We start from the raw sequence: 26,065 nt of genomic DNA, 5'->3' as shown, positions 1-26,065 counted from the left end.
TGTATTAATTCTTTGGAAGTCTTTTTTCAGAAGCTCTCTTTTTTAATATTTTTTCCGATCTTTTTTATAGCTCCCTTAGAATCTTCCTCTCCTGGTTCTTTTAGAACTCTCTCAATTTTTTATTCTAGTAAATACTTTTCTTCTTTATGTTCTCTGGAAACTCTGTATTAATTCTTTGGAAGTCTTTTTTCAGAAGCTCTCTTTTTTAACATTTTTTTCGATTTTTTTTATAGCTCTTTTAGAATCTTCCTCTCCTGGTTCTTTTAGAACTCTCTCAATTTATCATTCTAGTAAATACTTTTCTTCAATATGCTTTCTGGAAACTCTATATTAATTCTTTGACAGTCTTTTTTCAGAAGCTCTCTGTTTTTAACATTTTTTTCGATTCTTTTTAAGAGCTCCCTTAGAATCTTTGTATTTTGGTTCTCTTTAGACTCTCTCTCAATTTATCATTCTATTAAATACTTTTCTTCGATATGTTCTCTGGAAACTCTGTATTAATTCTTTGGAAGTCTTTTTTCAGAAGCTCTCTGTTTTTAACATTTTTTCGATTATTTTTTAGATTTCCCTTAGAATCGTGCTCTCTTCGTTCTCATTTGACTCTCTCAATTTATTATTCTAGTAGATACTTTTCTTCAATATGTTCTCTGGAAACTCTGTATTAATTCTTTGACAGTCTTTTTCAGAAGCTCTCTGTTTTTAACATTTTTTTCGATTATTTTTTAGAGCTCCCTTAGAATCGTGTTCTCTTGGTTCTCTTTAGAATCTCTCAATTGAATATTCAGTAAATACTTTTCTGCGATATGTTCTCTGGAAAATCTGTATTAATTCTTTGGAAGTCTTTTTTCAGAAGCTCTCTTTTTTATCATTTTTTCGATTTTTTTTAGAGCTCATTTAGAATCGTTGTCTCTTGGTTCTCTTTAGACTCTCTCTCAATTTATCATTCTATTAAATACTTTTCTGCGATATTTTTTCTGGATACTCTGTATTAATTTTTTGGAAATCTTTTTTCAGAAGCTCTCTTTTTTATCATTTTTTCGATTCTTTTAGACCTCCTTAAGAATCTTGCTCCTTTGCTTCTCATTTGACTCTCTCAATTTATTATTATAGTAGTTGCTATTCTTCGATATCTTTCATGGAAACTCTGTATTAATTCTTTAGAAGTCTTTCTCTGAAGCTCTTTTTTTTAACATTTATTTTCGATTATTTTTTAGAGCTCCCTTAGAATCTTCCTCTCCTGGTTCATTTATAACTCTCTCAATTTATTATTCTAGTAAATACTTTTCTTCGATATGTTCTCTGGAAACTCTGTATTAATTCTTTGGAAGTCTTTTTTCAGAAGCTCTCTGTTTTTAACATTTTTTCGATTATTTTTTAGATTTCCCTTAGAATCGTGCTCCCTTGGTTCTCATTTGACTCTCTCAATTTATTATTCTAGTAAATACTTTTCTGCGATATATTCTCTGGAAACTCTGTATTAATTCTTCGGAATTCCTTTTTCAGAAGCTATCTTTTTTAACATTTTTTCCAATTTTTTTTATAGCTCCCTTAGAATCTTCCTCTCCTGGTTCTTTTCTAACTCTCTCAATTTATCATTCTAGTAAATACTTTTCTTCGATATGTTCTCTGGAAACTCTATATTAATACTTTGGAAGTCTTTTTTCAGAATCTCTCTTTTTTTAACATTTTTATCGATTTTTTTATAGCTCGCTTAGAATCTTCCTCTCCTGGTTCTTTTATAACTCTCTCAATTTATTATTCTAGTAAATACTTTTCTTCGATATGTTTTCTGGAAACTCTGTATTAGTTCTTTGGAAGTCTTTTTTCAGAAGCTCTCTTTTTTATCATTTTTTCGATTTTTTTAGACCTCATTAAGAATCTTGCTCCTTTGCTTCTCATTTGACTCTCTCAATTTATTATTCTAGTAGTTGCTATTCTTCGATATGTTTCATGGAAACTTTGTATTAATTCTTTAGAAGTCTTTCTCTGAAGCTCTTTTTTTAACATTTATTTTCGATTATTTTTTAGAGCTCCCTTAGAATCTTCCTCTCCTGATTCATTTATAACTCTCTCAATTTATTATTCTAGTAAATACTTTTCTTCGATATGTTCTCTGGAAACTCTGTATTAATATTTTTTGGAAGTCTTTTTTCAGAAGCTCTCTTTTTTAACATTTTTTCCGATTTTTTTTATAGCTCCCTTAGAATCTTCCTCTCCTGGTTCTTTTATAACTCTCTCAATTTATTATTCTAGTAAATACTTTTCTTCGATATGTTCTCTGGAAACTCTGTATTAATACTTTGGAAGTCTTTTTACAGAATCTCTCTTTTTTTAACATCTCTATCGATTTTTTTTATAGCTCCCTTAGAATCTTCCTCTCCTGGTTCTTTTATAACTCTCTCAATTTATAATTCTAGTAAATACTTTTCTTCGATATGTTATCTGGAAACTCTGTATTAATTCTTTGGAAGTCTTTTTTCAGAAGCTCTCTTTTTTTATCATTTTTATCGATTATTTTTTAGAGCTTCCTTAGAATCTTTGTCTTTTGGTTCTCTTTAGACTTTCTCAATTTATTATTCTAGTAAATACTTTTCTGTGATATGTTATCTGGACACTCTGTATTAATTCTTTGGAAGTCGTTTTTCAGAAGCTCTTTTTTTTAACATTTATTTTTGATTATTTTTTAGAGCTCCCTTAGAATCTTTCTCTCTTGGTTCTCTTTTAACTCTCTCAATTGAATATTCTAGTAAATACTTTTCTGCGATATGTTCTCTGGAAACTCTGTATTAATTCTTTGGAAGTCTTTTTTCAGAAGCTCTCTTTTTTTAACATTTTTTTTCGATTTTTTTAAAGCTTCCTTAGAATCTTTGTCTCTTGGTTCTCTTTAGTCTCTCTCAATTTATCATTCTAGTAAATACTTTTCTTCAATATGTTTTCTGGAAATCTGTATTAATTCTTTGACAGTCTTTTTTCAGAAGCTCTCTGTTTTTAACATTTTTTTCGATTCTTTTTTAGAGCTCCCTTAGAATCTTTGTATTTTGGTTCTCTTTAGACTCTCTCTCAATTTATCATTCTATTAAATACTTTTCTTCGATATGTTCTCTGGAAACTCTGTATTAATTTTTTGGAAGTCTTTTTTCAGAAGCTCTCTGTTTTTAACATTTTTTCGATTATTTTTTAGATTTCCCTTAGAATCGTGCTCTCTTCGTTCTCATTTGACTCTCTCAATTTATTATTCTAGTAGATACTTTTCTTCAATATGTTGTCTGGAAACTCTGTATTAATTCTTTGACAGTCTTTTTCAGAAGCTCTCTGTTTTTAACATTTTTTTCGATTATTTTTTAGATTTCCCTTATAATCGTGTTCTCTTGGTTCTCATTTGACTCTCTCAATTTATTATTCTAGTAAATACTTTTCTGCGATATGTTCTCTGGAAACTCTGTATTAATTCTTTGGAAGTCTTTTTTCAGAAGCTCTCTTTTTTAATATTTTTTCCGATCTTTTTTATAGCTCCCTTAGAATCTTCCTCTCCTGGTTCTTTTAGAACTCTCTCAATTTTTTATTCTAGTAAATACTTTTCTTCTTTATGTTCTCTGGAAACTCTGTATTAATTCTTTGGAAGTCTTTTTTCAGAAGCTCTCTTTTTTAACATTTTTTTCGATTTTTTTTATAGCTCTTTTAGAATCTTCCTCTCCTGGTTCTTTTAGAACTCTCTCAATTTATCATTCTAGTAAATACTTTTCTTCAATATGCTTTCTGGAAACTCTATATTAATTCTTTGACAGTCTTTTTTCAGAAGCTCTCTGTTTTTAACATTTTTTTCGATTCTTTTTAAGAGCTCCCTTAGAATCTTTGTATTTTGGTTCTCTTTAGACTCTCTCTCAATTTATCATTCTATTAAATACTTTTCTTCGATATGTTCTCTGGAAACTCTGTATTAATTCTTTGGAAGTCTTTTTTCAGAAGCTCTCTGTTTTTAACATTTTTTCGATTATTTTTTAGATTTCCCTTAGAATCGTGCTCTCTTCGTTCTCATTTGACTCTCTCAATTTATTATTCTAGTAGATACTTTTCTTCAATATGTTCTCTGGAAACTCTGTATTAATTCTTTGACAGTCTTTTTCAGAAGCTCTCTGTTTTTAACATTTTTTTCGATTATTTTTTAGAGCTCCCTTAGAATCGTGTTCTCTTGGTTCTCTTTAGAATCTCTCAATTGAATATTCAGTAAATACTTTTCTGCGATATGTTCTCTGGAAAATCTGTATTAATTCTTTGGAAGTCTTTTTTCAGAAGCTCTCTTTTTTATCATTTTTTCGATTTTTTTTAGAGCTCATTTAGAATCGTTGTCTCTTGGTTCTCTTTAGACTCTCTCTCAATTTATCATTCTATTAAATACTTTTCTGCGATATTTTTTCTGGATACTCTGTATTAATTTTTTGGAAATCTTTTTTCAGAAGCTCTCTTTTTTATCATTTTTTCGATTCTTTTAGACCTCCTTAAGAATCTTGCTCCTTTGCTTCTCATTTGACTCTCTCAATTTATTATTATAGTAGTTGCTATTCTTCGATATCTTTCATGGAAACTCTGTATTAATTCTTTAGAAGTCTTTCTCTGAAGCTCTTTTTTTTAACATTTATTTTCGATTATTTTTTAGAGCTCCCTTAGAATCTTCCTCTCCTGGTTCATTTATAACTCTCTCAATTTATTATTCTAGTAAATACTTTTCTTCGATATGTTCTCTGGAAACTCTGTATTAATTCTTTGGAAGTCTTTTTTCAGAAGCTCTCTGTTTTTAACATTTTTTCGATTATTTTTTAGATTTCCCTTAGAATCGTGCTCCCTTGGTTCTCATTTGACTCTCTCAATTTATTATTCTAGTAAATACTTTTCTGCGATATATTCTCTGGAAACTCTGTATTAATTCTTCGGAATTCCTTTTTCAGAAGCTATCTTTTTTAACATTTTTTCCAATTTTTTTTATAGCTCCCTTAGAATCTTCCTCTCCTGGTTCTTTTCTAACTCTCTCAATTTATCATTCTAGTAAATACTTTTCTTCGATATGTTCTCTGGAAACTCTATATTAATACTTTGGAAGTCTTTTTTCAGAATCTCTCTTTTTTTAACATTTTTATCGATTTTTTTATAGCTCGCTTAGAATCTTCCTCTCCTGGTTCTTTTATAACTCTCTCAATTTATTATTCTAGTAAATACTTTTCTTCGATATGTTTTCTGGAAACTCTGTATTAATTTTTTGGAAGTCTTTTTTCAGAAGCTCTCTTTTTTATCATTTTTTCGATTCTTTTAGACCTCATTAAGAATCTTGCTCCTTTGCTTCTCATTTGACTCTCTCAATTTACTATTCTAGCAGTTGCTATTCTTCGATATGTTTCATGGAAACTTTGTATTAATTCTTTAGAAGTCTTTTTCTGAAGCTCTTTTTTTTAACATTTATTTTCGATTATTTTTTAGAGCTCCCTTAGAATCTTCCTCTCCTGGTTCTTTTATAACTCTCTCAATTTATTATTCTAGTAAATACTTTTCTTCGATATGTTTTCTGGAAACTCTGTATTAATTCTTTGGAAGTCTTTTTTCAGAAGCTCTCTTTTTTATCATTTTTTCGATTTTTTTAGACCTCATTAAGAATCTTGCTCCTTTGCTTCTCATTTGACTCTCTCAATTTATTATTCTAGTAGTTGCTATTCTTCGATATGTTTCAAGGAAACTTTGTATTAATTCTTTAGAAGTCTTTTTCTGAAGCTCTTTTTTTTAACATTTATTTTCGATTATTTTTTAGAGCTCCCTTAGAATCTTCCTCTCCTGGTTCTTTTATAACTCTCTCAATTTATTATTCTAGTAAATACTTTTCTTCGATATGTTCTCTGGAAACTCTGTATTAATTCTTTGACAGTCTTTTTTCAGAAGCTCTCTGTTTTTAACATTTTTTTCGATTATTTTTTAGAGCTCCCTGAGAATCTTGCTCTCTTGGCTCTCTTTTTACTCTCTCAATTTATTATTCTACTAAATACTTCTCTTCGATATGTTCTCTGGAAGCTCTGTATTAATTCTTTGACAGTCTTTTTTAGAAGCTCTTTTTTTAACATTTATTTTTCGATTACTTTTTAAAGCTTCGTTATAATCTTGCTCTCTTGGTTCTCGTTTAACTCTCTCAATTTAACATTCTAGTAGATACTTTTCTGCGATATGTTCTTTGAAAACACTGTATTAATTTTTTAGAAGTCTTTTTTCAGAAGCTCTTTTTTTTAACATTTTTTAGCGCTATTCAGAAGCACGCTCATTATTCTCCCAATATAAGCTCTTCTTTACAAGAGTTGATATATTATTAAAATTTCTTTTAGAAACTCGCTCTTTAGACTCTTTTTTATTACTCTCTTTCTCTTTAAAATATTCCGTTAATTCCATTTTACAGAAACTCTGTCAATTATGCTAAAATCTCTAGAAACTGTCTTTTGACCATCTGCCCCTCCCAGTTTCCTTTCAAAACTCCGTTAAGTATCTTGCTTTTTTCATTTTCCCCAAATTCTTTCCTGCTATTTTTTAATGTCTTCAAACCACTCTTTAAGTGTTCACTTCGCAAACCCTTTTAAATTCTATCTTTATAAACTCTCTCTAGAAACTCTTTCTCAATTTTCTCTGAAGTATCTTTCTCGTTAGATCTCTCCGATAACCCTCCAAGATAACTCTTTTTAGAAATCCACTCTCTCTCCATGATCTCTTGAAAATCTCTCTAGAAACTGTCTCAAAGCTCTCTCTCTCTATATATATATATAAATTTTGACTTCAGAATTATTTTTGCTAATGACTAGATTCTCTCACATTTTTTGCACATTTAATCACTACAGATTTCGTCAGGACATAACTACTGTAGTTCTAAGGGGTCTCATGCCCCTCCATTAATTGCAAACATCATTTGTTTCCAATCAACAACCCCTTTTGTTCCAATTGCTCTCTAACGATAGTGCCCATCCAATTTCTCTTTTTCTAGCCTTGGTGATTGACAAGGCCTACTTTCATTAGTTGATTGCTCAGTTTTCTAATTTCCCAATGATCTTCAGATTAGTTACTCTTATTTATATCTTTCTTAGACATTGCTCAAATGATTGCATCGAACAAATATTTGAAACAATTTTTGTTTTTTTTCTTTCCAGGTAAAAGACGTTTTTTACCACCGCAATTTCAAGTAGGTACGGAGCTCTGTCTCCCTGGAGGAGTCGAAGCAGATTTCAGTGGAACTTGTGACCTTGAAGTTTTTATTTTATCTTAATAAATATATTAGTAACACATACAAAATTTTTTTAACTCAGAATAAAGCTTCGATTTAATCTTTGCCGTGGTCCCATGATTATCAGGTTTTCTTGGATGTAGAATTATTCATTTGGGCTTGTACAGTGGAACAAAAATCACTTCGACGTCCCTTTATGGAACATCTTTTTTGTTGCCCATACTCTAGTCGTTTACAATTGCTACTTTATTCAACAAACAAAAACCTCAAGTCACTGGCGGCACAATTTTTTAGCTAATAGTTATCCAGTTTTCTTTTTTCGTCGTTTGCTGAAACCAATATTGTTGCCATGCAGTCACTAAACAACAAAAACGTTTAGGTGTGTAATTTTGAATTCTAGAAAAAATTATAATAGTTCATCTCTAGTGGAGAACAGTATTTAGAATTTTCATCGAAAGCTTGCGCTTGTTCTGGCCTTTTTTGGTCTAGACTGATGGCTAATTCTAAAGAAGGCAAAATAAAAGAACACAACCTTCTATGATGATTCTGAAAATAATATCTTGGTTTTGATATTGAAGATAATATCTTGGTACTTTTCTAAAATCATGATGATATCTCTACGTTCTTCCACTGAAACGGTAATTTGAATAAGCCTGGCAAAATAATACTTTGCGTCATTTAAAGAACAACTAGATCAAACAGATCCTTTGTTTATTTGAAATTTTCTAGGCATTTCGTACATGGAGTTTGAAATATCGAGCCATCTTGCTGTTAAGAAGGAGCAATTTAGTTTTTAAAGCAACTTTTGTATAGCCGTTTTATATCATTAGACTGGCAATGAAACTGGATACCTCCGAGCTAATGCTTCCATGGCTAATTTATCGAAAAAGATGCAAGGTAAAAAAAGTAGAAGGGAATCAGGTATTCTTCTCCATTTGCTGTTACATTGGGATTAAACACAGATAAAAGGGCTCAATTAGCCCACCCCCACCTCCCAAATTTAAACATTTAATAGTTACCATCAGCCTTAAGTAAATATTGCCACCATTTCTGCAGCAAATGCCCTTGTCTTCTGCTTTTGTATGACTTGAGAACATTACAATGCTGTTCAGGAATTGTCGAAACTTTTATCAGTAGCAAAATGATTAAGAACAGTCCAGTTATAAATGGAGAAAAGGCAATCCCCTTCTTACACTACAACTTTCACCCATTGACAATGCCCGGAATCATTGTTCGCTACCTTGTAAGCGAATTGAAAATAAACTATTGATAGAGCTATTCGCACGCTTGTTTTTAAGTCACTAGAGACACAAAGAACGAAGAAATTTTATTCAATTGAAATAACAAAGTAAGCCATAGTCTTCCAACTTGATACAACAAAATATTCAAGTCTTTCACCGGTTATCTTAAGCTGTCCTACTTGAGATGTCTCCTTTTAGGAAAGCCATTGTCAGTTAGCAAGAATAAATAGATCACTTGAAAACTCGAAGGGCACAGCAATTTAGCAATTCGAGGGTACTGTTGCCACGCCCATCTTAAAACGAGCAATAACATGACCTCTCCCATTTTATCATTAGGCATCATTGATAACCAAGTAGACTTCGTATTGAGTATCATAAACATCATATTACGAGCTGATCCGGTACAAAGTAGGTCTATTAAAAATTGAGTGATCACTTAGAGGAAACTTTCTGCAAAACTTTATAAAGTGGGAGAGACATGGGCCCCCGATGTCCTCCTGGCAGCTACTTTAGCGTCAGCAGTTATGCTAGATGTGACCTTTATATATGCTCATGCTTCCTGTTTGCCTAGAGTAGATGAACAAGAGACTTGTCCTATGTCTTTCTTTTCTTTGGTTTCCTGAACCTTCTAGAGATTTCCCATAATCAAGGGTCTTCCTATGATGACGAAAAAGCCAAACGGAGCTACCCAGTTGTTTCTTGCTTGTTTTCCTGCATGAAATCTGCCTTAGTTGCTGCGAATTTCCAGAATGTCAGGTTAAAGATAGTCTCTCAAGTAATTTGCTGAATGGCACACTACCAAAAAGCGAATTTCTCTTAGGTTCGGCTCCATGACTGACTGACTACCGGCGATTCGATAAGTTGAGGGTGAATCTCCTTAGTGTAGCCCATAGAAATGGTGTCAGCCTTTGAAATCTGCTATTGAATTTCTTTTGTGTAAAGTGAGAAGTCTTTGTTGTGCTCGTTTTCGCATAAACTAATTTTTCCTAGCTCAGTATTTTAACCGATTTATTAGTCCTGTTGTATGATAAGAGACTGAAGCCTGAACAGTTCGTTGTATTTTCTGTGTATTTTTTCTGTTATTTGTCGCAATGATAATCGACATTTTCTGTGAGCCGGCTCTGACATTCCTCTGTTTACACAAAGAGAGCCTTTTGTCTCAGATTGAATGGCCAGTGTTTCAGGTAAAAGTTACAATTTTGGCGAAAGTATAAGCTTGATGGTAAAATGGGTTACACCACAGGATGCAGAAGATTATTCCCTTTCTTTTGGTGTTTTCAAAAAATAAATTGGACCATGTTTGCCGAAGTTATTCAACTTTTTATCAATTTTTGGCGAGGGGGATTCAGGTTTGCACAAAGCAGTTCAGAAAAAACAATAGGCTTGTGATTCCCAGAGTTTCTAAAGATCTCGGTTTTTGGCGATTTACATCTAAACTATAATATTTATGAACTTCTAGTTTAATTCTTGGCACGCGCCGTTCGATGCTCGATTTTTTGAGCCGTTTCCCGTATTTTTAGGACGAGATTTAGCAAAGTTATTAAGGATTTTCTCTCCAAAATCGCCAAAAAATGGTTTTTTGGATTTTAAAAATCGAAAACAGCCGCTAAAAATTCGCTGATACTTTCTAAAAATCGAGCCAAAAATCGCCTAAATTCTGATATATAGCTTTCTCTGTTTAAAGCTCGCGTTTCTTTTTAAAATCGATTTTTCCGAAAAGTGCACTTTTCAAATTTTCTCAAATTTGCATCGCAGCGTCCAGGCCTGGCCAAAGCCGTTGCTGCGATGGCGACTTATACTTTCTACTTAAAAACGGTATTTTCTTGAAGTTTTAAAGCGGGGGTAAGCTTTTAACATGCTAAGCAAACTGTTTTAAGTCGATTTAGATGCAATTACAGTGTAATCGCATGATTTTAAATCATTTTGAAAAACTTCAGTACATGTCACTAGCCGCCCGTAGCCCGGTCAGCTTCAATGGAGAGAACCACACGAATATCGCTCTTTATTCGCATATCAAGAGCGTTAATCATTTAACAGCCGTTTACACACTCTCTTCTTGCATGTTGAATCTGTTTAATCTTTTACAAAGTGATTAATTGCAACAAAATTTTTGCAACTTCACTTTTCCTCGATATGAAGGCCTGGGAATCCCCTTCCTTAGGTATATTCAGGCTTGCAAACTTTCTATTGTCTTACCGAGTTACCCTTTGGTTTTTGCCTTTCTGAGGCTTTGATATCAATATGATTGAGAGAAATAGAGCATAGATGCAGTTATCTATCGACTCAAACGCTTAAAAAGCGAATATCGAGCGATTTTCGTGTGTTTTTCTCCATTAAAGCAGATCGGGCGACGGGCGGCTAGTGACATGTACTAAACTTTTTCAAAATGTCACTAGCCGCCCGTCGCCCGATCTGCTTTAATGGAGAAAAACACACGAAAATCGCTCGATATTCGCTTTTTAAGCGTTTGAGTCGATAGATAACTGCATCTATGCTCTATTTCTCTCAATCATATTGATATCAAAGCCTCAGAAAGGCAAAAACCAAAGGGTAACTCGGTAAGACAATAGAAAGTTTGCAAGCCTGAATATACCTAAGGAAGGGGATTCCCAGGCCTTCATATCGAGGAAAAGTGAAGTTGCAAAAATTTTGTTGCAATTAATCACTTTGTAAAAGATTAAACAGATTCAACATGCAAGAAGAGAGTGTGTAAACGGCTGTTAAATGATTAACGCTCTTGATATGCGAATAAAGAGCGATATTCGTGTGGTTCTCTCCATTGAAGCTGACCGGGCTACGGGCGGCTAGTGACATGTACTGAAGTTTTTCAAAATGATTTAAAATCATGCGATTACACTGTAATTGCATCTAAATCGACTTAAAACAGTTTGCTTAGCATGTTAAAAGCTTACCCCCGCTTTAAAACTTCAAGAAAATACCGTTTTTAAGTAGAAAGTATAAGTCGCCATCGCAGCAACGGCTTTGGCCAGGCCTGGACGCTGCGATGCAAATTTGAGAAAATTTGAAAAGTGCACTTTTCGGAAAAATCGATTTTAAAAAGAAACGCGAGCTTTAAACAGAGAAAGCTATATATCAGAATTTAGGCGATTTTTGGCTCGATTTTTAGAAAGTATCAGCGAATTTTTAGCGGCTCTTTTCGATTTTTAAAATCCAAAAAACCATTTTTTGGCGATTTTGGAGAGAAAATCCTTAATAACTTTGCTAAATCTCGTCCTAAAAATACGGGAAACGGCTCAAAAAATCGAGCATCGAACGGCGCGTGCCAAGAATTAAACTAGAAGTTCATAAATATTATAGTTTAGATGTAAATCGCCAAAAACCGAGATCTTTAGAAACTCTGGGAATCACAAGCCTATTGTTTTTTCTGAACTGCTTTGTGCAAACCTGAATCCCCCTCGCCAAAAATTGATAAAAAGTTGAATAACTTCGGCAAACATGGTCCAATTTATTTTTTGAAAACACCAAAAGAAAGGGAATAATCTTCTGCATCCTGTGGTGTAACCCATTTTACCATCAAGCTTATACTTTCGCCAAAATTGTAACTTTTACCTGAAACACTGGCCATTCAATCTGAGACAAAAGGCTCTCTTTGTGTAAACAGAGGAATGTCAGAGCCGGCTCACAGAAAATGTCGATTATCATTGCGACAAATAACAGAAAAAATACACAGAAAATACAACGAACTGTTCAGGCTTCAGTCTCTTATCATACAACAGGACTAATAAATCGGTTAAAATACTGAGCTAGGAAAAATTAGTTTATGCGAAAACGAGCACAACAAAGACTTCTCACTTTACACAAAAGAAATTCAATAGCAGATTTCAAAGGCTGACACCATTTCTATGGGCTACACTAAGGAGATTCACCCTCAACTTATCGAATCGCCGGTAGTCAGTCAGTCATGGAGCCGAACCTAAGAGAAATTCGCTTTTTGGTAGTGTGCCATTCAGCAAATTACTTGAGAGACTATCTTTAACCTGACATTCTGGAAATTCGCAGCAACTAAGGCAGATTTCATGCAGGAAAACAAGCAAGAAACAACTGGGTAGCTTCGTTTGGCTTTTTCGTCATCATAGGAAGACCCTTGATTATGGGAAATCTCTAGAAGGTTCAGGAAACCAAAGAAAAGAAAGACATAGGACAAGTCTCTTGTTCATCTACTCTAGGCAAACAGGAAGCATGAGCATATATAAAGGTCACATCTAGCATAACTGCTGACGCTAAAGTAGCTGCCAGGAGGACATCGGGGGCCCATGTCTCTCCCACTTTATAAAGTTTTGCAGAAAGTTTCCTCTAAGTGATCACTCAATTTTCAATAGACCTACTTTGTACCGGATCAGCTCGTAATATGATGTTTATGATACTCAATACGAAGTCTACTTGGTTATCAATGATGCCTAATGATAAAATGGGAGAGGTCATGTTATTGCTCGTTTTAAGATGGGCGTGGCAACAGTACCCTCGAATTGCTAAATTGCTGTGCCCTTCGAGTTTTCAAGTGATCTATTTATTCTTGCTAACTGACAATGGCTTTCCTAAAAGGAGACATCTCAAGTAGGACAGCTTAAAATAACCGGTGAAAGACTTGAATATTTTGTTGTATCAAGTTGGAAGACTATGGCTTACTTTGTTATTTCAATTGAATAAAATTTCTTCGTTCTTTGTGTCTCTAGTGACTTAAAAACAAGCGTGCGAATAGCTCTATCAATAGTTTATTTTCAATTCGCTTACAAGGTAGCGAACAATGATTCCGGGCATTGTCAATGGGTGAAAGTTGTAGTGTAAGAAGGGGATTGCCTTTTCTCCATTTATAACTGGACTGTTCTTAATCATTTTGCTACTGATAAAAGTTTCGACAATTCCTGAACAGCATTGTAATGTTCTCAAGTCATACAAAAGCAGAAGACAAGGGCATTTGCTGTAGAAATGGGGGCAAATATTTAGCTAAGGCTGTTGGTAACGATTAAATGCTTAAAGAGGGAGGGGGTGTGCTAATATTTCAAGGGTAAGTAGCAATTTTAAGCGATTTAAAGTGACGATTTTTGTTTTCTGAGTAAATATGCTAATTTTTTTGAGACAGAAGAATTCAAAAGTTTAGACTATCCTTACCATTGCTACCATGTAGTTTATCTGGGCAAGAAAAAATATATTTTAACCTATTCTTACATTTACCAATTTTGCAGTAAAGACTGTTCGTTTTCTGAAATGACAACATCTGTTTTCTGAATATCTCAGCAACATGAATCCCAAAGGATCAGTCACAACCTTGCATCCCTAACAATGAGATCACCCTCTGCAAACACGGTGCATCAGGGTACTGAGTTTTCTTGCCGAGGAATGTCAGTGCCTTTTATTGATGATACACATGTTCTTTCTCTGGGGTTGATCTTAGTAGGCAAATGATTCGATAATGCTTGAGGTAAATGTATGGCCTTAGTGATCTTCCTGGAAAATGATACGTTAACAAACATTGAAACAAAATTAATTTACCTTTCTTAACATAATAAGTTGAAATGCTATATTTCATTTCTTGGGGGTAATTTTCGTGGTCCTTGGATTTGTTACAATATGAATATGCATTAAACGTCACGATATTTTCACATCTCTTATAACGATAAAAAACATCTTTCACGACACTTGAAACATAGCATAAATTTAAAACTTTTTTCGGGAGTAAAATCTAATTTGGCTTCCGGAGCGTTCGCTTTTACCCGATAGACTTTTATTAGAGAGCTAAATCCTCAATTAAACAAATCTAAAACAATTCGTATGCAGCATGTTTTTGAGACTCAGACCTTTCGTTGAAAATAAAATTCAGGATCTATTCAATTGGAAGAGCCCTTTACATCATTGAGGCTGTCGTTGTTCTGAGACATCTTTTATCTAAGAAAGATAAAATAACGGTAAGATAACGTTGTTTTATAATGTGAGAAAACCCATAACTTTATGCTCAACATCCCGCAGAGCCTTATCAAATAATTACCAATAATGAAATAAAAGAAACATCACATTGCATTGGCATATGAGAGAAGCAAAGCAAGGGAGAGATTTAAGAGAAGCTAAGGCATAAAAAGAAAAAAAAAGCAAATATGTCTTCGAAAAAATGTTTGAAAGGTGAAAGAAGGAGGAAATAAATGATATAATTAGCATTTAAAAAAAAAAAGAGAAGCAAAGACGACAGAGCAAAGGGAGATAAAAATTAAAGTAATATATGAAGCAGAGCAATAAAAATTCAGAAACCGTCGTGCATTAGAGATGGCAACTTTAAAAAGAGAGATTAGAGAAGCAAAACAAACAAAGAGATTTTTAGAGGAGGCAAGGCATCCAAAAAAGATACGAAGCAAATACTACTTCAAAAAATGTTTGACAGGTAAAGGAAGGAGGAACTGATTGATATAAACATCATTTTAAAACAGCAAAAGAGTAGCAAAGACCAGAGAGCGAAGGCGGATAAAAATAAAAGTAATGTATGAAGCAGAGCAATAAAAAATCAGAAACCGTCGTGCATTAGAGATGGCAACTTTAGAAAAAAAGGTAAAGAGAAGCAAAACAAAGAAGGGATTGAAGAGGAGCCAAGGCATCAAAAAAATATACCAAGCAAATACGACTTGAAAAAAACGTTTGACAGGTAAAGGAAAGAGGAAGTGATTGATATAAATATCATTTTAAAACAGCAAAAGAGTAGCAAAGACCAGAGAGCGAAGGGGGATAAAAATTAAAGTAATATATGAAGCAAAGCAATAAAAAATCAGAAAAGGTTGTGCAATAGAGGTGGCAACTTTAGAAAGAAAGATAAGAGAAGCAAAACAAAGAAGGGATTGAAGAGGAGCCAAGGCATCAAAGAAATATACCAAGCAAATACGACTTAAAAAAAATGTTTGACAGGTAAACGGAGGAGGAACTGATTGATATAAATATCAGTTTAAAACAGCAAAGGAGTAGCAAAGACCAGAGAGCGAACGAGGATAAAAAAAAGGTATGAAGCTGAGCAATAAAAAATCAGAAACCGTCGTTCATTAGAGATATCAACTTTAAAAAGAAAGATTAGAAAAGCAAAACAAACAAAGAGATTTTTAGAGGAGGCAAGGCATCCAAAAAAGATACAAAGCAAATACTACTTCAAAAATGTTTGACAGGTAAAGGAAGGAGGAACTGATTGATATAAATATCATTTCAAAACAGCAAAAGGGTAGCAACGACCAGAGAGCGAAGGGGGATAAAAACTAAAGTAATACATCAAGCAGAGCAATAAAAAAATGCAATAAAAAATTAGAAAAAATCGTGCAATAAAGATACGAGCTTTAGAAAGGAAGATAAGAGAAGCAAAACAAAGAAGGGATTTAAGAGGAGCCAAGGCATCAAAAAAATATACCAAGCAAATACACTTGAAAAAAAAGTTTGACAGGTCAAGGAAGGAGGAACTGATTGATATAAATATCATTTCAAAACAGCAAAAGGCTAGCAACGACCAGAGAACGAAGGGGGATAAAAATAAAAGTAATACATGAATTAGAGAAATAAAAGATAGCAAAAAAAATCGGAAACAGTAGTGCAATAGAGATGGCAACTTTAGAAAGAAAAATAAGAGAAGAAAAACAAAGAAGAGATTTAAGAGGAGCCAAGGGATCTAAAAAATATACCAAGCAAATACGTCTTCTAAAAAATGTTTCAAAAGAAAAGAAAGGAACAAAAAATTATATAAATATCATTTCAAAACAGCAAAAGAATAGCAAAGACCAGAGACTGAAGGGGATAAAAATTAAAGTAATACATGAATTAGAGTAATAAAAGATTGCAAAAAAATCGGAAACAGTCGTGCAATAGAGATGGCAACTTTAGAAAAAGAGATAAAAGAAGCAAAACAAAGAAGAGATTTAAGAGGAGCCAAGACATCAAAAAAATATACCAAGCAAATACGACTTCAAAAAAATGTTTGACAGGTAAAGGAAGGAGGAACTGGTTGATATAAATATCATTTTAAAAAGGCAAAAGAGTAGCAAAGACCAGAGAGCGAAGGGGGATAAAAATTAAAGTAATATATGAAGCAGAGCAATAAAAATTCAGAAAAAGTTGTCCATTAGAGATGGGAACTTTAGAAAGAAAGATAAGAGAAGCAAAACAAAGAAGGGATTGAAGAGGTGCCAAGACATCAAAAGAATATAGCAAGCAAATACGACTTCAAAAAAATGTTTGACAGGTAAAGGAAGGAGGAACTGATTGATATAAATATCATTTTAAAAAAGCAAAAGAGTAGCAAAGACCAGAGAGCGAAGGGAGATTAAAATTAAAGTAATATATGAAGCAAGGCAATAAAAAATCAGAAACCGTCGTGCATTAGAGATGGCAACTTTAGAAAAAAGAAAATAGAAGAAAAACAAACAAAGAGATTTTAAGAGGAGCCAAGGCATCAAAAAAAAAATACCAAGCAAATACGACTTCAAAAGAATGTTTGACAGGTAAAGGAAGGAGGAACTGATTGATATAATTATCATTTTAAAACAGCAAAAGAGTAGCAAGACCAGAGAGCGAAGGGGAAAAAAATAAAAGTAATGTATGAAGCAGAGCAATAAAATATCAGAAACCGTCGTGCAATAAAGATCGCAACTTTAGAAGAAAAGGTAAAGAGAAGCAAAACAAAGAAGGGATTGAAGAGGAGCCAAGGCATCAAAAAAATATACCAAGCAAATACGACTTTAAAAAAATGTTTCAAAAGAAAAAGAAGGAACAAAAAAATTATATAAATATCATTTCAAAACAGCAAAAGAATAGCAAAGACCAGAGACTGAAGGGGGATAAAAATTAAAGTAATACATGAATTAGAGTAATAAAAGATTGCAAAAAAATCGGAAACAGTCGTGCAATAGAGATGGCAACTTTAGAAAAAGAGATAAAAGAAGCAAAACAAAGAAGAGATTTAAGAGGAGCCAAGACATCAAAAAAATATACCAAGCAAATACGACTTCAAAAAAATGTTTGACAGGTAAAGGAAGGAGGAACTGATTGATATAAATATCATTTTAAAAAAGCAAAAGAGTAGCAAAGACCAGAGAGCGAAGGGGGATAAAAATTAAAGTAATATATGAAGCAGAGCAATAAAAATTCAGAAAAAGTTGTGCATTAGAGATGGGAACTTTAGAAAGAAAGATAAGAGAAGCAAAACAAAGAAGGGATTGAAGAGGTGCCAAGACATCAAAAGAATATAGCAAGCAAATACGACTTCAAAAAAATGTTTGACAGGTAAAGGAAGGAGGAACTGATTGATATAAATATCATTTTAAAACAGCAAAAGAGTAGCAAAGACCAGAGAGCGAAGGGGGATAAAAATTAAAGTAATATATGAAGCAGAGCAATAAAAATTCAGAAAAAGTTGTGCATTAGAGATGGGAACTTTAGAAAGAAAGATAAGAGAAGCAAAACAAAGAAGGGATTGAAGAGGTGCCAAGACATCAAAAGAATATAGCAAGCAAATACGACTTCAAAAAAATGTTTGACAGGTAAAGGAAGGAGGAACTGATTGATATAAATATCATTTTAAAAAAGCAAAAGAGTAGCAAAGACCAGAGAGCGAAGGGGGATAAAAATTAAAGTAATATATGAAGCAAGGCAATAAAAAATCAGAAACCGTCGTGCATTAGAGATGGCAACTTTAGAAAAAAGAAAATAGAAGAAAAACAAACAAAGAGATTTTAAGAGGAGCCAAGGCATCAAAAAAAAAATACCAAGCAAATACGACTTCAAAAGAATGTTTGACAGGTAAAGGAAGGAGGAACTGATTGATATAAATATCATTTTAAAACAGCAAAAGAGTAGCAAGACCAGAGAACGAAGGGGAAAAAAATAAAAGTAATGTATGAAGCAGAGCAATAAAAAATCAGAAACCGTCGTGCAATAAAGATCGCAACTTTAGAAAAAAAGATAAAGAGAAGCAAAACAAATGAAGGGATTGAAGAGGAGCGAAGGCATCAAAGAAATAAACCAAGCAAATACGACTTTAAAAAAATTGTTTCAAAAGAAAAAGGAGGAACAAAAAAATTATATAAATATCATTTCAAAACAGCAAAAGAATAGCAAAGACCAGAGACTGAAGGGGGATAAAAATTAAAGTAATACATGAATTAGAGTAATAAAAGATTGCAAAAAAAGTCAGAAACAGTCGTGCAATAGAGATGGCAACTTTAGAAAGAAAGATAAGAGAAGCAAAACAAAGAAGGGATTGAAGAGGAGCCAAGGCATCAAAGAAATATACCAAGCAAATAAGACTTGAAAAAAACGTTTGACAGGTAAAGGAAGGAGGAAATGATTGATATAAATATCATTTTAAAACAGCAAAAGAGTAGCAAAGACCAGAGAGCGAAGGGGGATAAAAATTAAAGTAATATATGAAGCAGAGCAATAAAAATTCAGAAAAAGTTGTGCATTAGAGATGGGAACTTTAGAAAGAAAGATAAGAGAAGCAAAACAAAGAAGGGATTGAAGAGGTGCCAAGACATCAAAAGAATATAGCAAGCAAATACGACTTCAAAAAAATGTTTGACAGGTAAAGGAAGGAGGAACTGATTGATATAAATATCATTTTAAAACAGCAAAAGAGTAGCAAAGACCAGAGAGCGAAGGGGGATAAAAATTAAAGTAATATATGAAGCAGAGCAATAAAAATTCAGAAAAAGTTGTGCATTAGAGATGGGAACTTTAGAAAGAAAGATAAGAGAAGCAAAACAAAGAAGGGATTGAAGAGGTGCCAAGACATCAAAAAAATATAGCAAGCAAATACGACTTCAAAAAAATGTTTGACAGGTAAAGGAAGGAGGAACTGATTGATATAAATATCATTTTAAAAAAGCAAAAGAGTAGCAAAGACCAGAGAGCGAAGGGGGATAAAAATTAAAGTAATATATGAAGCAAGGCAATAAAAAATCAGAAACCGTCGTGCATTAGAGATGGCAACTTTAGAAAAAAGAAAATAGAAGAAAAACAAACAAAGAGATTTTAAGAGGAGCCAAGGCATCAAAAAAAAAATACCAAGCAAATACGACTTCAAAAGAATGTTTGACAGGTAAAGGAAGGAGGAACTGATTGATATAAATATCATTTTAAAACAGCAAAAGAGTAGCAAGACCAGAGAGCGAAGGGGAAAAAAATAAAAGTAATGTATGAAGCAGAGCAATAAAAAATCAGAAACCGTCGTGCAATAAAGATCGCAACTTTAGAAAAAAAGATAAAGAGAAGCAAAACAAATGAAGGGATTGAAGAGGAGCGAAGGCATCAAAGAAATAAACCAAGCAAATACGACTTTAAAAAAATTGTTTCAAAAGAAAAAGGAGGAACAAAAAAATTATATAAATATCATTTCAAAACAGCAAAAGAATAGCAAAGACCAGAGACTGAAGGGGGATAAAAATTAAAGTAATACATGAATTAGAGTAATAAAAGATTGCAAAAAAAGTCAGAAACAGTCGTGCAATAGAGATGGCAACTTTAGAAAGAAAGATAAGAGAAGCAAAACAAAGAAGGGATTGAAGAGGAGCCAAGGCATCAAAGAAATATACCAAGCAAATACGACTTTAAAAAAATGTTTGACAGGTAAAGGAAAGAGGAACTGATTGATATAAATATTTTTAAAACAGCAAAAGAGTAGCAAAGGCCAGATAGCGAAAGGGAATAAAATTAAAGTAACATATGAAGCAGAGCAATAAAAATTCAGAAACCGTCGTGCATTAGAGATGGCAACTTTAGAAAAAAAGATAAGAGAAGAAAAACAAATAAGAGATTTAAGAGGAGCGAAGGCATCAAAAAAGTATACCAAGCAAATACGACTTCAAAAAAATGTTTGACAGGTAAAGGAAGGAGGAACTGATCGATATAAATATCATTTTAAAACAGCAAACGCGTAGCAAAGACCAGAGAGCGAAGGGGGATAAAAATAAAAGTAATGTATGAAGCAGAGCAATAAAAATTCAGAAACGGTTGTGCAATAGAGGTGGCAACTTTAGAAAGAAAGATAAGAGAAGCAAAACAAAGAAGGGATTGGAGAGGTGCCAAGGCATCAAAAAAATATACCAAGCAAATACGACTTCAAAAAAATGTTTGATAGGTAAAGGAAGGGGGAACTGATTGATATAAATTTCATTTTAAAACAGCAAAAGAGTAGGAAAGACCAGAGAGCGAAGGGGGATAAAAATTAAAGTAATATATGAAGCAGAGCAATAAAAATTCAGAAACCGTCGTGCATTAGAGATGGCAACTTTAGCAAAAAAGATAAAGAGAAGCAAAACAAAGAAGGGATTGAAGAGGAGCCAAGGCATCAAAAAAATATACCAAGCAAATAAGACTTGAAAAAAACGTTTGACAGGTAAAGGAAGGAGGAACTGATTGATATAAATATCATTTTAAAACAGCAAAAGAGTAGCAAAGACCAGAGAGCGAAGGGGGATAAAAATTAAAGTAATATATGAAGCAGAGCAATAAAAATTCAGAAAAAGTTGTCCATTAGAGATGGGAACTTTAGAAAGAAAGATAAGAGAAGCAAAACAAAGAAGGGATTGAAGAGGTGCCAAGACATCAAAAGAATATAGCAAGCAAATACGACTTCAAAAAAATGTTTGACAGGTAAAGGAAGGAGGAACTGATTGATATAAATATCATTTTAAAACAGCAAAAGAGTAGCAAAGACCAGAGAGCGAAAGGGAATAAAAATTAAAGGAATACATCAAGCAGAGCAATAAAAAAATGCAATAAAAAATCAGAAAAAGTCGTTCAATAAAGATAGCAACTTTAGAAAGGAAGAAAAGAGAAGCAAAACAAAGAAGGGATTTAAGAGGAGCCAAGGCATCAAAAAAATATACCAAGCAAATACGACTTCAAAAAAATGTTTGAAAGGTAAAAGAAGGAGGAAATAAATGATATAATTAGCATTTTAAAAAAGAAAAGAGAAGCAAAGACGAGAGAGCAAAGGGAGATAAAAATTAAAGTAATATATGTAGCAGAGCAATAAAAATTCAAAAACCGTCGTGCATTAGAGATGGGAACTTTAGAAAGAAAGATTAGAGAAGCAAAGCAAAAAAAGAAGGGATTGAAAAGGAGCCAAGGCATCAAAAAAATATACCAAGCAAATACGACTTCAAAGAAATGTTTGACAGGTAAAGGAAGGAGGAACTGATTGATATAAATATTTTTAAAACAGCAAAAGAGTAGCAAAGGCCAGATAGCGAAAGGGAATAAAATTAAAGTAACATATGAAGCAGAGCAATAAAAATTCAGAAACCGTCGTGCATTAGAGATGGCAACTTTAGAAAAAAAGATAAGAGAAGAAAAACAAATAAGAGATTTAAGAGGAGCGAAGGCATCAAAAAAGTATACCAAGCAAATACGACTTCAAAAAAATGTTTGACAGGTAAAGGAAGGAGGAACTGATCGATATAAATATCATTTTAAAACAGCAAACGCGTAGCAAAGACCAGAGAGCGAAGGGGGATAAAAATAAAAGTAATGTATGAAGCAGAGCAATAAAAATTCAGAAACGGTTGTGCAATAGAGGTGGCAACTTTAGAAAGAAAGATAAGAGAAGCAAAACAAAGAAGGGATTGGAGAGGTGCCAAGGCATCAAAAAAATATACCAAGCAAATACGACTTCAAAAAAATGTTTGATAGGTAAAGGAAGGAGGAACTGATTGATATAAATTTCATTTTAAAACAGCAAAAGAGTAGGAAAGACCAGAGAGCGAAGGGGGATAAAAATTAAAGTAATATATGAAGCAGAGCAATAAAAATTCAGAAACCGTCGTGCATTAGAGATGGCAACTTTAGAAAAAAAGATAAAGAGAAGCAAAACAAAGAAGGGATTGAAGAGGAGCCAAGGCATCAAAAAAATATACCAAGCAAATAAGACTTGAAAAAAACGTTTGACAGGTAAAGGAAGGAGGAACTGATTGATATAAATTTCATTTTAAAACAGCAAAAGAGTAGGAAAGACCAGAGAGCGAAGGGGGATAAAAATTAAAGTAATATATGAAGCAGAGCAATAAAAATTCAGAAACCGTCGTGCATTAGAGATGGCAACTTTAGCAAAAAAGATAAAGAGAAGCAAAACAAAGAAGGGATTGAAGAGGAGCCAAGGCATCAAAAAAATATACCAAGCAAATAAGACTTGAAAAAAACGTTTGACAGGTAAAGGAAGGAGGAACTGATTGATATAAATATCATTTTAAAACAGCAAAAGAGTAGCAAAGACCAGAGAGCGAAGGGGGATAAAAATTAAAGTAATATATGAAGCAGAGCAATAAAAATTCAGAAAAAGTTGTCCATTAGAGATGGGAACTTTAGAAAGAAAGATAAGAGAAGCAAAACAAAGAAGGGATTGAAGAGGTGCCAAGACATCAAAAGAATATAGCAAGCAAATACGACTTCAAAAAAATGTTTGACAGGTAAAGGAAGGAGGAACTGATTGATATAAATATCATTTTAAAACAGCAAAAGAGTAGCAAAGACCAGAGAGCGAAGGGGGATAAAAATTAAAGGAATACATCAAGCAGAACAATAAAAAAATGCAATAGAAAATCAAATACAGTCGTGCAATAGAGATGGCAACTATAGAAAGAAATATAAGAGAAGCAAAACAAAGAAGGGATTGAAGAGGAGCGAAGGCATCAAAAAAATATAGCAAGCAAATACGACTTGAAAAAAAAGTTTGACAGGTAAAGGAAGGAGGAACTGATTGATATAAATATCATTTAAAAACAGCAAAAGAATGGCAAAGGCCAGAGAGCAAAAGGGGATAAAAATTAAAGGAATACATGAAGCAGAGCAATAAAAAGATGCAATAAAAAATCAGAAACAGTCGTGCAGTATAGATGACAACTGCAGAAAAAAGATAAGAGAAGCAAAGCAAAGAAAAGATTTAAGACAAGCCATGGCATTAAAATGAAAAATTAACCACACAAGTACTACGGCAAGGAAATGTTTGATACGTACAAGGTTCAAATAGAGCGCTTATAATTCAAACCGAGAAGGCAAAAATGACAAGAAATAAAATAGCTGAGAAAGATATTTCAATCAATTGCTCATTTAGTTGCCTTAACAACAAATTAAGTTGATGACTTTAATATGAGATTTTAAAATATTTAGTTATCATATTTAACAATATGAGCCAGAGGAAAAGTTTTGCTATACAATAATATTTTGCAAAACAGCATAAGGCAGTGCCCTAAGCAGATGATCATGGCTCTGTTATGAGGTTGTGCTCATACCAACAAGAAATTGAAAATGCAAAGTAAACCACAACAACTTCTTTTGATGTTAGTTAGAAATAATCTTTGATTTTGATTTTAAAGGCAGCCTGACCTGGAACTTCATAAATTTCATTTTCTCAAAGAAAGGGAATGTGATTGCTTAAGAATAAATATAAAAGGGTTATAAAATAAGTTGAAATGTAAAATGTAAGAAAAATGTCAGGACTAGAGGATGTCATGACATAGAGATGTCAGGGACATACCATATTTGGATTTGGCCAACAAAGAGTCTCATTTTGAGATGATACACATGGTCCACGTGTTGATCTGTGAATAAATCAAATGAGCACTTGAGAAATTATTTGCCATAGAAGATAGAGCAACAAGGGCATAAGCGTACGGGCCCAGCCCCCCAGTTTTTCGAAAAACCATGTCAATCGGGCAAATTTTCGAAAATTATCTGCAAACAGTTGCTCAACTCTCAACTGACTATTTTTACTTTAGATATTTTGGTGAAAAAAACTCGTAATGTAAATATTCCTATGTCAAGTTCCTTATCACCAACAGGCTCATAAATATATGCATGCCTCTGTACTCGGGCAAAAATCGTATCGCCCCCCTGTAAAAATTCTGCCGTACGCTTATGAACAAGGGGATCTTTAGATTTCCTTTCAAGAAAATAACATATTACAAAATGAAAAGGATTTTGCTAACTTTAGAAAAAGTAGAAAAACAAGAAAAATTGACAGATAATTTAATGAATAAATATCTTTATATTTCTAGAACATTTAAACAACGATTCAATTTTGACCTGGGTATATAAATCTTATTGCAATAAGCATAAATTAAAATTGTGAATTAAAAATGATTAATCACCAGATGACTTAATGGAAGAAAAAAGTGATGAAATTATGTGCCTTTTGAAAAAATTTACTTCATAAACATAAATATAAACATTGGACATGACTCTGTCTTTATGGCATGGAGTACTGAAAGAAAGGATTTATATTCAAAACAATGTCAACATTTGAATAAGAAGTTCAATAAGCACACACACTGCATGATTAAATTTTCTAGAAAAAATACAAAAGAGATAGCTAAATGGCTCATATTTTCATGATGGTCTTTATAAATATCCAGGAATCCCAAAAGGGACACAGATGAAGCACCCATCTTACCCTTTGATATGAGAAGCAAGAAGGCAAAATGCCCTTTAGATGAAAGTGAACTTTTCTGATTATTATTGAAATTAATATGATATTATTTATTTTCAGAAGCTTTTTCAATCGACTTTCCACAGGGGTGTCATTAAGAAAGGGGTTTGATGGGTCATTTTCCCTTGTTAAAATCCAAGAGATTTTAGGGGGCTTGGCCTCCCTTAAGAAGCGAGCACATGTTTAGTTGGAAAAAATGTTGTGCTGGCCTTCATTTTGCGAAAGACTATCCATGAAAGGCAATATCCTGTCAGGGCAGCACCTCTGATTTCCCTACATTTTTTGGTGACATTACACTTAATCACAATCAATTCTAACGGCCCATAAATTGGCTGATTTTTAATACGATATTAGCAGATCAACAGAACTCTCGGTTACAAATATTTGGCAGAGGCTGAGGATCATTTTTCGAATGTCCTTGCCTGCTTCTCTTGCCCCTTAATCTTTCTTGCTATTTCGATCCCATTAATAAATTTTCTTATCTTTTCTAATGCAATCTAGCTTTTTAGTCTTTAATCCGTGAACTGCCTGAGAAGCTAGTTATGTATGTAAAACTGCTTTAAAGAAGAGTTTACAAAAGGATTCTACATTTTGTGCTCGCTAGAATACCAAATCCACGAGCATAAATTAAATCATTACTTACTCCGATCGTCCGATATAGGCCTATTGCTCCTTTTCGAAGAACAGCAGCCATCTTTTGTTGATTAAAATAGAATTTCTCTGCACTGGATATAGCAATATAAAAGTAAAATTTTGATAAGCGAACGAAATACAAATAATCGTGACAAACCTTGCTGTTGTAACCGTTTTCTAGACAAGATTTCTCGACCCACGTGAGAGAATCTGCCATCTTGGTTTCAACTTTAATAACAAATCCTGGAAACGAGGCTGTATAAATTTCGAGTTTGCAAGCTCGGAAAATTTTATCCTAAATAAAGTTCCTAACAACTTTGGTTTCCTTTTATACTTTGTTGATTATTTTCATCTTCTGGAACCGAAAATCCATAGGATTTCTAAAGCTGCAAACAAATGTCTTTCCAATACATTTTCAGATTGATCTTGGCTGGAAAACAAGACCCTTTTGGTCATAGAATGCATATGAAGTATCTAGAGCCTTGATTGCAA

The 26,065-nt window shown here is 33.1% G+C and overlaps 1 protein-coding gene across 3 annotated transcripts in view; it reads left to right on the top strand.

Moving 5' to 3' along the window:
- The window catches only part of LOC135693748 (uncharacterized), a 63,587-nt gene extending 54,059 nt beyond the window's left edge, over positions 1-9,528 (top strand). For all 3 annotated transcript variants that reach the window (XM_065212308.2, XM_065212309.2, XM_065212307.2), the window contains one exon: positions 7,167-9,528. The gene's annotated coding sequence lies outside the window, so the exon portion shown is untranslated. The remainder of the gene's footprint in view (positions 1-7,166) is intronic.
- Positions 9,529-26,065: the final 16,537 nt, after the last annotated feature.

The sequence above is a fragment of the Rhopilema esculentum genome, chromosome 11 (assembly GCF_057945365.1).
Source record: "Rhopilema esculentum isolate cy_ngs chromosome 11, ASM5794536v1, whole genome shotgun sequence".
Lineage (NCBI taxonomy): Eukaryota > Metazoa > Cnidaria > Scyphozoa > Rhizostomeae > Rhizostomatidae > Rhopilema > Rhopilema esculentum.
The sequence above is the reverse complement of the archived record's forward strand: the minus strand, read 5'-3'. Positions and strand labels throughout refer to the sequence as shown.